A 9,278-nucleotide genomic window follows, 5' to 3' on the forward strand; every position below is an offset into this window, starting at 1 on the left:
TTCATCTCAACAGTTTGGATTTTACATGTTATTTCAGTCAAAAAGTAGTCTGTATTAGTGCAGTAACAGGTGTATCCTTTTTTTCATTGTCAGGTCCTGCTTAAATTCTGAGAGCTGAAGTAATGTTGAGGTTTAAAAACAAATCCTTCATGCTATTGCAATAAATAGGGTGATTTCACTACAAGGCAGAAGGTTACAGATCACAAATATGGAGGATACAATAATGAATGCTGCTGGGAAGAATATATACTAACTGAATGTATTAGATGTTTACACTGTGGAACTGAAATCTAAGAGATATAGAATGTATGTACATAAATTCCTTTCATGTTCCTAAAAAAAGAACAATTTTTAATCTACAAGAAGCAAGGTTCAGTGGAAAGGAAAGTGGTGGACCTCAATACAACATGGGCTTTATTCAATATGCATACAGCACAGAATTCTTCACAATTTTCTGATTTTCAGTTAAACTTATTCTATAATGTATGAAAGATGTTATCTCTCTGTGGGCTGCTGTCAGTGACCCGAAGTCTTCTTTACCTCTCTCTGTTCAAGTTCCTGCAAGCAGTGGGAGCAGTGGGAATACTGGTTAACACTTCTCTACTTCCATATTCATTTATACCCTAGTTATCTTTTGTTAAATGTTAGATTTGTAGTTCTTATTTCAAACCACTTCTCTGTGCTGTAAATGCTGTTACTCCTTTGCCATGTACACTTCCATTTTTTGCACGGCATTCATATTTATCCCAGTTATAATTCCAGGGACTGTGGAATGAGTGTGGACTCCCAACATTTTCTCTGAAATGTTACTTCTGAGATCATAAACCCACAGGTAAATATAAACACCATTTCACACAATTTAATCAGCTACAACACTACGCTTGGAAAACATCTACAGATGACTGATCTAAATTTCTTCTGTGAGTTAAGAGAGACATTTCTGCTAAATAAACTTTGGATATAGGAAGTGTTTTTCAGAAGTGTTCATGTGATTTCCAAAAGCACTTTCCATCAGAAGACAACAAAGCTTGTGCTTTTTTTATTATTTTGGTGTTTTTAATAATCTTTAGCTCAGTTTGGCATCTTTTCTTGTTCGTTGCTTTGTTCCTTGTTACTATACAGCTTCATATTGTTGTATTGTTGTATCACATAGTGGGATTATTTTATTTAAAGAAAAGAAATCAAAAGATCATGGTTTTGTCTTATCTTCTGTGAACTCAGTAAGATGACATTCAGAAATTAGTAGAGCTGCTCTTATCCCATTTAATCTTTTTTTCCTTTCATTATGATTTCTCATTATTCCAGTATATGAAGCATTTCAAGACTTCATTAAAACAGGTGAGATCTGCTGATTGCATCTCCACAAGATAAATATGGCCTGTTTCATTGTCAGCAGTACCTATAACACTGTCTTATTTTTTACTTGAGTAATGCTGAGTGTATGTGTAATGGCCATTGTTTCTGGAAACCTGTCAATTACAATTTATCTGAGCAGTCTCAAGGAACGCAGAGCAGAGAACATTTTTCCGCTGAGCTACACAGAAACAGTTGCAGCCTCACTTAATTCTTCCTGCTGATTGCTGCCTAAGTGCTAAAGAGTGGAAGAGTAAACCACTCTTCTCAAAGACAGACAACAGAGCTTTGCACCCATAGTGTATGGGTGGCTGCAATAATATATCACTCTTCCAAGCATTCTTTTGAACATAGTGAGCTACTGCTTAAGGAAAGGTGTTTCTTTATTCTGACTTACCCATGTTAAAAATCAATTCAGTATGGGGTTTTTGCTCCAAAGGGTTCTAGGTAAAGGTTCTCCTTCCTCACCTTGTCCCAAGTAGTGACTTTTGCATATATATTTGATGAAGAATAAATGGTTATCATTTTTGTAGATGTCTCTAAAATCAGAGGAACAGTAAATAAAACAGAAATTCAAACCAAAATGATTAGTGACTCAGGACAGGAGAGCAATCAGTTATTCCCGGGATGAGAATGATATGGTGTAGTTAAATGGAGGAAAAGCTGGATCAGACAGAATATAGAAAATAAGATAGAATAGAAAATAAAGAACACAAAACAACAATCTTCACCACTGGACTAAATAATCTAAAAGTATTGTGAAAATATTAGGAAATGATCATGTAATTTTAATCTTGTTTCATAATGAACATGTGCAGAGAGAGATTTGCAATAGAAGAATCATATTTTTTAATTTCCATGTTTTTCGTTTGTTTGTGTTTTTTTTTTAATGTGGCAGGATTTTTTTATAGGTTTCATATACAATTCGTATGAAGCTCGGTAACTTATAAATTTATAATCTTGGTGCACAGAGATCAGAATAATGAATTGCAATTTCCAAACTAGTGCCATTGTTATTCATCCATTTTACTTCCAAATTCCTCCTTAAACATCACTTCTCCCTCAAAAATCATAAATTATAATTTGTTCAACTATTTCTTCAAACTAATAACTTCAGAATCACTAATGGAATTAGAACTTTCTGACCATACTTAGTTTCTCTTGAAAAATTCTAATCTGCATTCAGTGATTTGTTAAATTTGTTATACAAATATGTCTCGAGTTGTTAGTCACTCAGGTAAGATTTTAGCAGAGTAAGAATCTGTTTTCTGGATCTTGGAAAGCTGAGAAAATCAACAATTTTTTCTATTCAAATTAATTCAAGCTAAACTGATTTTAAAAAATTGTATTATTAGCTATCTAATTCTATTACAAATCACTAATTCTTAGCAATACCCTTTATGATGCTCTAAAATCCATCTGGAAATATTACCAAAGAAAACCATTCAGTAAGTCCTGGGATCATCCTAGTAAGTACATTTTATTCCATGCAGGCCTGAAGATATCATTGCAAACATAAGATGGATGTCTTAAATTTTGAAAGGTTTGAGCAATTTCTTGGGGTGCCTTTGTCAGTTTACCTATTTGCACTTGGAAACTTCCATTAGAATTAAAAACACATAATTTAGTCCTGAACAAGCATTAACATTTAAAATGAGAAATCATAAAAAATGGGAAAGCATAAAGTCAGTTGCAGGTTGAAGAAAGAGCATATTCAACAACTTCTCTTTTTCCAGTAATATTGTGTCTCTGTATAAGTCATAAGGTATAGGAGAAGCTTTGATTATCAGCAATATTTTGCCAGAATAAGAGGTGCTCAGCATGCAGGCAAAACAGAACCTATTTTAGATTAAGAAAATAGCAAGGAGAAAAGTTAAACGTTGCATCTCTCACTCCTAATATTACTTTCTATCAATAAATTCCAGATATTATGGAAATCTTATTATTAAATGGGTGACTCTCAAGGGATCTCTGAATGCTGCAGCAACAAAATACAAAATACAAAAAGAAAAAAAAATAAAAAGAGAAAACAATCTAATACAGATGACTCCAGAATCTAGTCCAATTTTCTCTCCTTTCTTACAAGGAATCATGGATATTCCAATAAGCCTGGCTAATGCTCTTAAAAAACATAATATCATTTGATTAAGTTTTTTGATAGTAATATCTTTCAGTCATTAGTATAATGGAGTAAGATGAGAGACTTTTTGGAATATTTAAATATTAGTTAAATGTTAATCCTAACTTCTTATTAAAGTTTTTGTTTGCAATACCGTATCTTGCAGAAACACCATCATTTGACTGCTTTCTTTTATTAGGGTTTTCATCCTGTTTTAAATCATTGCTTTTATTCCCAGTTAAAGGTACCACTCAATCTGAAGAGTCCTCTAATTTGCACTGAAAGAGAAAGATGTTCAGAAGCAATCTCAGTAATTCACTTTCTTCTTGAGACTGAAATAATTAACAGTTGATATAGCTTTCATAATTTTATTTGGAGGACATATAGATTTTTCTTATCAACATCTACTTTGCTGTTTTCACAAAGAAGAAAACTAGTTGGAGAGAAGAAAAATGAAGAAATAAAAAATAATCAGAGGTCAGTGAACGCATGATCCACAATGGCAGATTAAATGAAAATAATGTTTTTTAACATATATTTACTTAGCAAAGTTGACAATACCATCATTCAAAAGAAAATGTTGCAAAATTGTGTGAATATTCTGATATAATATTTTTTCCATATAAATGCATGCCAGTGAATTTTTTTTCCACAGCTGAGAGAGTCAAGATATTTTTACTCATCTTCTTTCTCTGCCTCAGAGCCAGAACTCCAAGCTTCAATCCATAGATAAATTGGTTAAATCTACTACCAGCAAAACTGGGCACAACTCCATACTCCTTAGTTGAGAGATAGCCAATCATGAATTGTACCATTGAACTTGGAGTAAAAGTACACTCTTTTTCTGAAAACAATAAAGAATGCCATGGTTTCATATTACACAGAGTTCCAAAATATAATCGTAATTTAATTGAGAGAGCTTTCAATATTAATGACTTGATGAGATGTGCATTTTGAATTTCCTTCCATTCATATGTTGCATGGTTATGAATATAAGGTATTGCTTTCATACAAATAAAGTTGTTTTTTCTTCACATTCCTTCAGAAGAATGTGAATCTTTGCCCATCTTTCTGTTTAGTGAATGGTATTTCTATGTTCTGTTTTCATATCTCCCAAGTAATACATTCTGAAGAATCACCACAGAACTGGTAAGAGTTTTGCATCACCAACTCACATGCACTATTTGAAAATATATGTCTCTTAATTGTCATTAGTCTAGTCTACTAAGACTCACGTGGAAGCTCAGATCTAAGTAGGAAACAATCCCCAGAGTTTTTACCATCAGCCACATATTACCTTCCCACCAGAAGCTTTTGAAGTGAGATCCTTTTGCAGTTATATTTCTACTTGTGTGTCTTTCATGGAAGATACATAATGAATAAAATCCTGCAGCTCATATTTAATTTTTATTTGTATCTTCCCAGTTTCTACTGATATGAATTGGAGCCAAATTTTCACATCTATGGTGATTTCATAATTACTGTTTAGGAGATGCAGACTTATTTTGACAAACAGAAGCTTTACACTGCATCATTGTACTATTTTCTGAATGACTCCATGTCAATGCCATCATCGTGCTTCTTTCTTCTTTTCACTCATTCCTATGTGTCCACTGTTAAATGTACAGAATAGCTGAATGTTGATGTATGAGTGAGGATGAAGCAATGGGGGCATGAATTTTCTGTCAAAGGATTGGGAACTAAATGTACTTTTCTGTAAATTCAGCAGCTCTTCACACCACAGAGAGTTAAAGGCTCTGTATACACAGCTTTCATGGTGAACCAGAATACATGAACGCTTTCTTTGTACTAGCCATAAATCTGCAATATAAGCTGCTGCAGAGCATTGTTAAGACAAAATACTCTTTAAAGAGCTCTTTTTTTTTCTTCCCCTTCCTCCCCCAGTTTTAGAATAACAAAAAAATTTTAAGGATTATGATGCATATCTGAGATCATTGAGTGATTGCTGCCACCTAGTTAATTCTCCATGCAATGAGTTATGTACAAGTAACAGAAGTTAAGGCCCAAGTCCTCAACTGATCTGTCTGTCTGTGAATAGTGAAAAAAGTGAGGTCACTAAGGCTTGTGTTCATCAAGAAAAACTTGCTTTCTGACACTATGTCTTTTTTTTCTTTTTTTAGCATATTGATAATGACTTCCACATTTACATTATTCTGCCAGTTAACAGATCTTGACTTGTATGTCTTTATATACATAAGTACCTCTGGAAGTAAAGCCTCCTATTTATTTTCATGGAAATTACAGCAAATACAAAAAGCACAAGAACACTGTTTGATAGAGCAAATTCTCAGCTACAATACATTTATATGAATTGAAAATACTTTTTCAACATAGTCATTACCATTAGCTGTGCATTTTTGCCAGCAATGAGCAAGTTGCTCATTTTATGAATGCATGTTGCATTCATAAAATGTATCTGCTGAAATGCATCAACAACCACCTCACTGTCTTCATATCCACTATTTGAAAAGTGTTCAGCAAGCACTGATGAACAACAATTCGTGCAATTTCTTCCGTATGGAGAAGTTCAATTATGTACCTTTGCTTCATAAGCACTTCCATGTCAGATGCCATTTTGCCAGATTTCCTGTCTAACTGCCATCTGTTGTAAGGTAACAAAATGTAACAGGATATTGGCAGGAAGGTTCAACCTCTGTTGTTATTAAACAACATAATAAAATAGGAGGCATTACTTTCAGAACAACATATACATATATGTATATCTCGTACATATTGTTTTCTGTCTCTATTATAAGCAAGTGGCATGCTACTTTTGATGACATTTTGTTGCCATGCTATTTCCATAGTCACTGAATTCAGGAATAAGAGAAACGGCCATCCATTACATACTGAGAATAGGAGCGATTTGTGCCTGAACTACCCACATTTGAAACAAGAGTATCCTGTGGTAGCATTACAAGCCTCTCTGTGTTTTATACCCTTGATTAGAAAAAAAAAAAACAAATATTTTATCCTTAGTATCAATGTCCCAAGAACAATAACTGTCTTATCAATACTCACGTGCTTCTTTCTACCCCAATTTTTTATCAGCTCTGCCATACACTTCCTTTGGAGAAGCTGCAGCAGTAAGTGGAGAGCATTAGACCCAAGATCATCTTTCTCCACTTTCTATTTTTGTAGTGTCTCTCATGGCAGTAAACTGTATTTCCATGGAAAAGAGACAGGTCTGCTTCTCTGTCACAAAAATATAGCCCAGAGCAGCTGACAGGAACCAAACAGCCAAGTTCAAGGCCTTACATTTTTGAAGGCTGAAGCATTTGATGGCCAGAGCACTCTGAATCCAGAGTATAGCTCTGGGCAGTAACGGCCTCTTTCTCACCAGGATCCAGCTCCTTAGAACAGTGCCAGCTTTATCCCATTAAAATTAAACAATCTGCTTGGTCCCCAAATATTTTAATCAGGTCATAATCTGTGTACGCATAGATTATTAGTTCTTTTAGTTCTACCTTGTCAATGCTGGAGAAGAGAAAAAATCCCCAGAAGGACTGATGAGAACTCTGTATGCTAATTTCCATTCATACTGAAGAAAAATGCAGAAGAAAGGGGGAAAAAAAAATAGATTATGAAGGAGAACAATGAAAAATTAGTCACTTTGTCTAAATGCTTCCAGTTGTTGATAAATGCTCACTGTTTAGTCTCACCGATTTTTTCCAGCCTGCAGCTGCAGAGCCTGTGTTGCTCATGCCTCGCCATGACTGACAATCTGACTACATGCCAGACAATCCCCAATTCTTACACTTCTGTCTGCCTCAGTTATTTTTTAAGAGCATTTCTATTTCTTCTTTTCTTGAACCTGATGATCTCACACCGGAAATTCAGTTTTACTCCCAAAAAAGAGGATCTTTTGTGATGGCAACAGAGCACTCTTACAATTAGCTGGGAGTTTTCCTTACTTAGGCAAGAAAAAAAATAAGGTCAAGAATTGACAGAGTTCCAGCAGTGCTTAAACTCTAGCAGCACAAAAAAGCTATTTAAGGAGCAACAAAAACCTAAAGACACATTTACTCTGAGGTAATGGTGACATAATTTTTTGGAGAATAATTCCCAGTTATTTTAACCTATTTTTTCTTTCTGTATTCAGTACCAAAATGTGAATAGGATATAGATGTAAACTTTACACGGAGACAGTGTGTCTCACAAATCAGTGCAGAAATGTCCAGCACAGAAATAGCTCTTTACCTTGACAATAAAGACCAGTTTGATAGTTTATTTTCTTTATTCTTACAATGAGTCCTTTGAAAACCTTCATCGTTTTTATTCTGCTTCAATGCCTTACAGTTTTCTATCCCTTGTAAAGGAAATAAAGTTACTGAAGGCAATTTGGAGGCTCTGAATGAGAACTTGTTTTGAAGTTTCATAATGATTTCATGAATTTATTTTGTGCTGCAAATTACAGTCTCTTGATTGCTAACATGAGACTTTTAGGTTTTTATTAGCATGTCTGTGGCCAAGAGACTGGTAAAATTTACTTTAGCTTTAATTCAAGCTTCAGCAGTGTCCTCACTTCACAAGTAAATGCTTTCTTTGTGATGAGAATATCTTTACCCCCACTAATCACATTTTTGTGTTGCCACATTTCATTTCCCAGTTGACTTCTCCATGTCCTTCTGCACAGACATACCTAGAGAAAACTTAGTACCTGTTTCTTTTTCTGTATAATACTTTGGGAAAGCAAATCAGCTTTTCACTTTTCACTCATTTTTCTCTTCAGAAAGTTATTTCAGTTGAGCAAGTATTTCACGAAGGGGTAGAAGTGCCTCCAGTAGCACATTCCCTGTGTTGGTACATGGCCCAGAGTACATATGACCCTTTTCCCAGATGGTACAGAGAAGACATAAACTAAAGTTTCTGAACTGCCGTATTAGCACTTCTGAATACCCATTTTGACCTTTATGTTGTTATAGTAATCTCAAATTATCATACACTGGAGGCTGAGTGTAAGAATGAAGCCAGATTTCTCTCTCTTTCAGTTTAGATTTTCCAAAAGGTGTTTGATTTAGCTAATTCAGTTACAGAGACAGAGAGACAGAGACAGAAATATAGAGATAGCTATAGAGATATAGATATTTCTTCTACAGTCAGAGGAACAGAGATGTTCGTAAGCTGAGGCCAGTTCACTCTACTTAAACACTTACTTTCAAACAAGATGAACTGGTCTCTGCTGGTGCCTACATTAAGGATTACAGTGTCAACCTAGGACTCCCTAAGGTGTGTTATGCATAGGCAGAGAAAGTTAGGTAATAGGTACCTCATCACAAAGGCCTGCCAATGAACAGCTGTCACAGACCAAAAAAGCTGGGGTTAACTAGATGTTGTGTGAGGAAGCACATCCAGTGAGCTCTGAACACTGCAAGCTATGTAGCTCCTGCCATGATCTGCTCTGTTGCTAGGTACATAGGAATGAGAATCTTTAGGAGATGGGGCATGGAGTTGCTTGGAATGCTATGTGAGAAAAAGGCCAGCTCACAGATTCTTAGCTGGGATCCAGTTTGTGATCAATATTGAATACTTCCTATTGAAGGGCCTTACTAGTGCACTTCTTCAATGCTGAATCCATCTAATTGTTAAAAAAAGATTTCTGTAGAATAAAAGCACCCTATCCATCTTCAAGATCAGCTACTGATCATATATGTTAGTTTCTGCCTCTTCTGAGAGCATTCTCCTGAGTTCCACTACCTTCTTCTCACCATTGGAAAGAAGCAGTGTACATGAGCAAAAATGCCTCTTTCTCACACTGTTTCTTTCCTTTTTTCCACTTGGAAAA

General features: G+C 35.0%; 1 long non-coding RNA gene across 2 annotated transcripts; it reads right to left on the minus strand.

Moving 5' to 3' along the window:
• Positions 1–388: 388 nt before the first annotated feature.
• Positions 389–7,514, minus strand: LOC116216558. Of its 2 annotated transcripts, XR_004159576.1 has the most exons (5): positions 7,156–7,514; positions 6,961–7,034; positions 3,627–3,750; positions 1,751–1,892; positions 389–558 (listed from the first exon to the last, which is right to left on the minus strand). It is a non-coding gene; the product is annotated as an uncharacterized LOC116216558 (long non-coding RNA). The 2 variants fall into 2 exon arrangements; XR_004159578.1 differs by lacking the exons at positions 6,961–7,034; positions 7,156–7,514 and adding an exon at positions 6,515–6,934.
• Positions 7,515–9,278: the final 1,764 nt, after the last annotated feature.

This window comes from Meleagris gallopavo, chromosome 1, assembly GCF_000146605.3.
Source record: "Meleagris gallopavo isolate NT-WF06-2002-E0010 breed Aviagen turkey brand Nicholas breeding stock chromosome 1, Turkey_5.1, whole genome shotgun sequence".
NCBI classification, from domain to species: domain Eukaryota; kingdom Metazoa; phylum Chordata; class Aves; order Galliformes; family Phasianidae; genus Meleagris; species Meleagris gallopavo.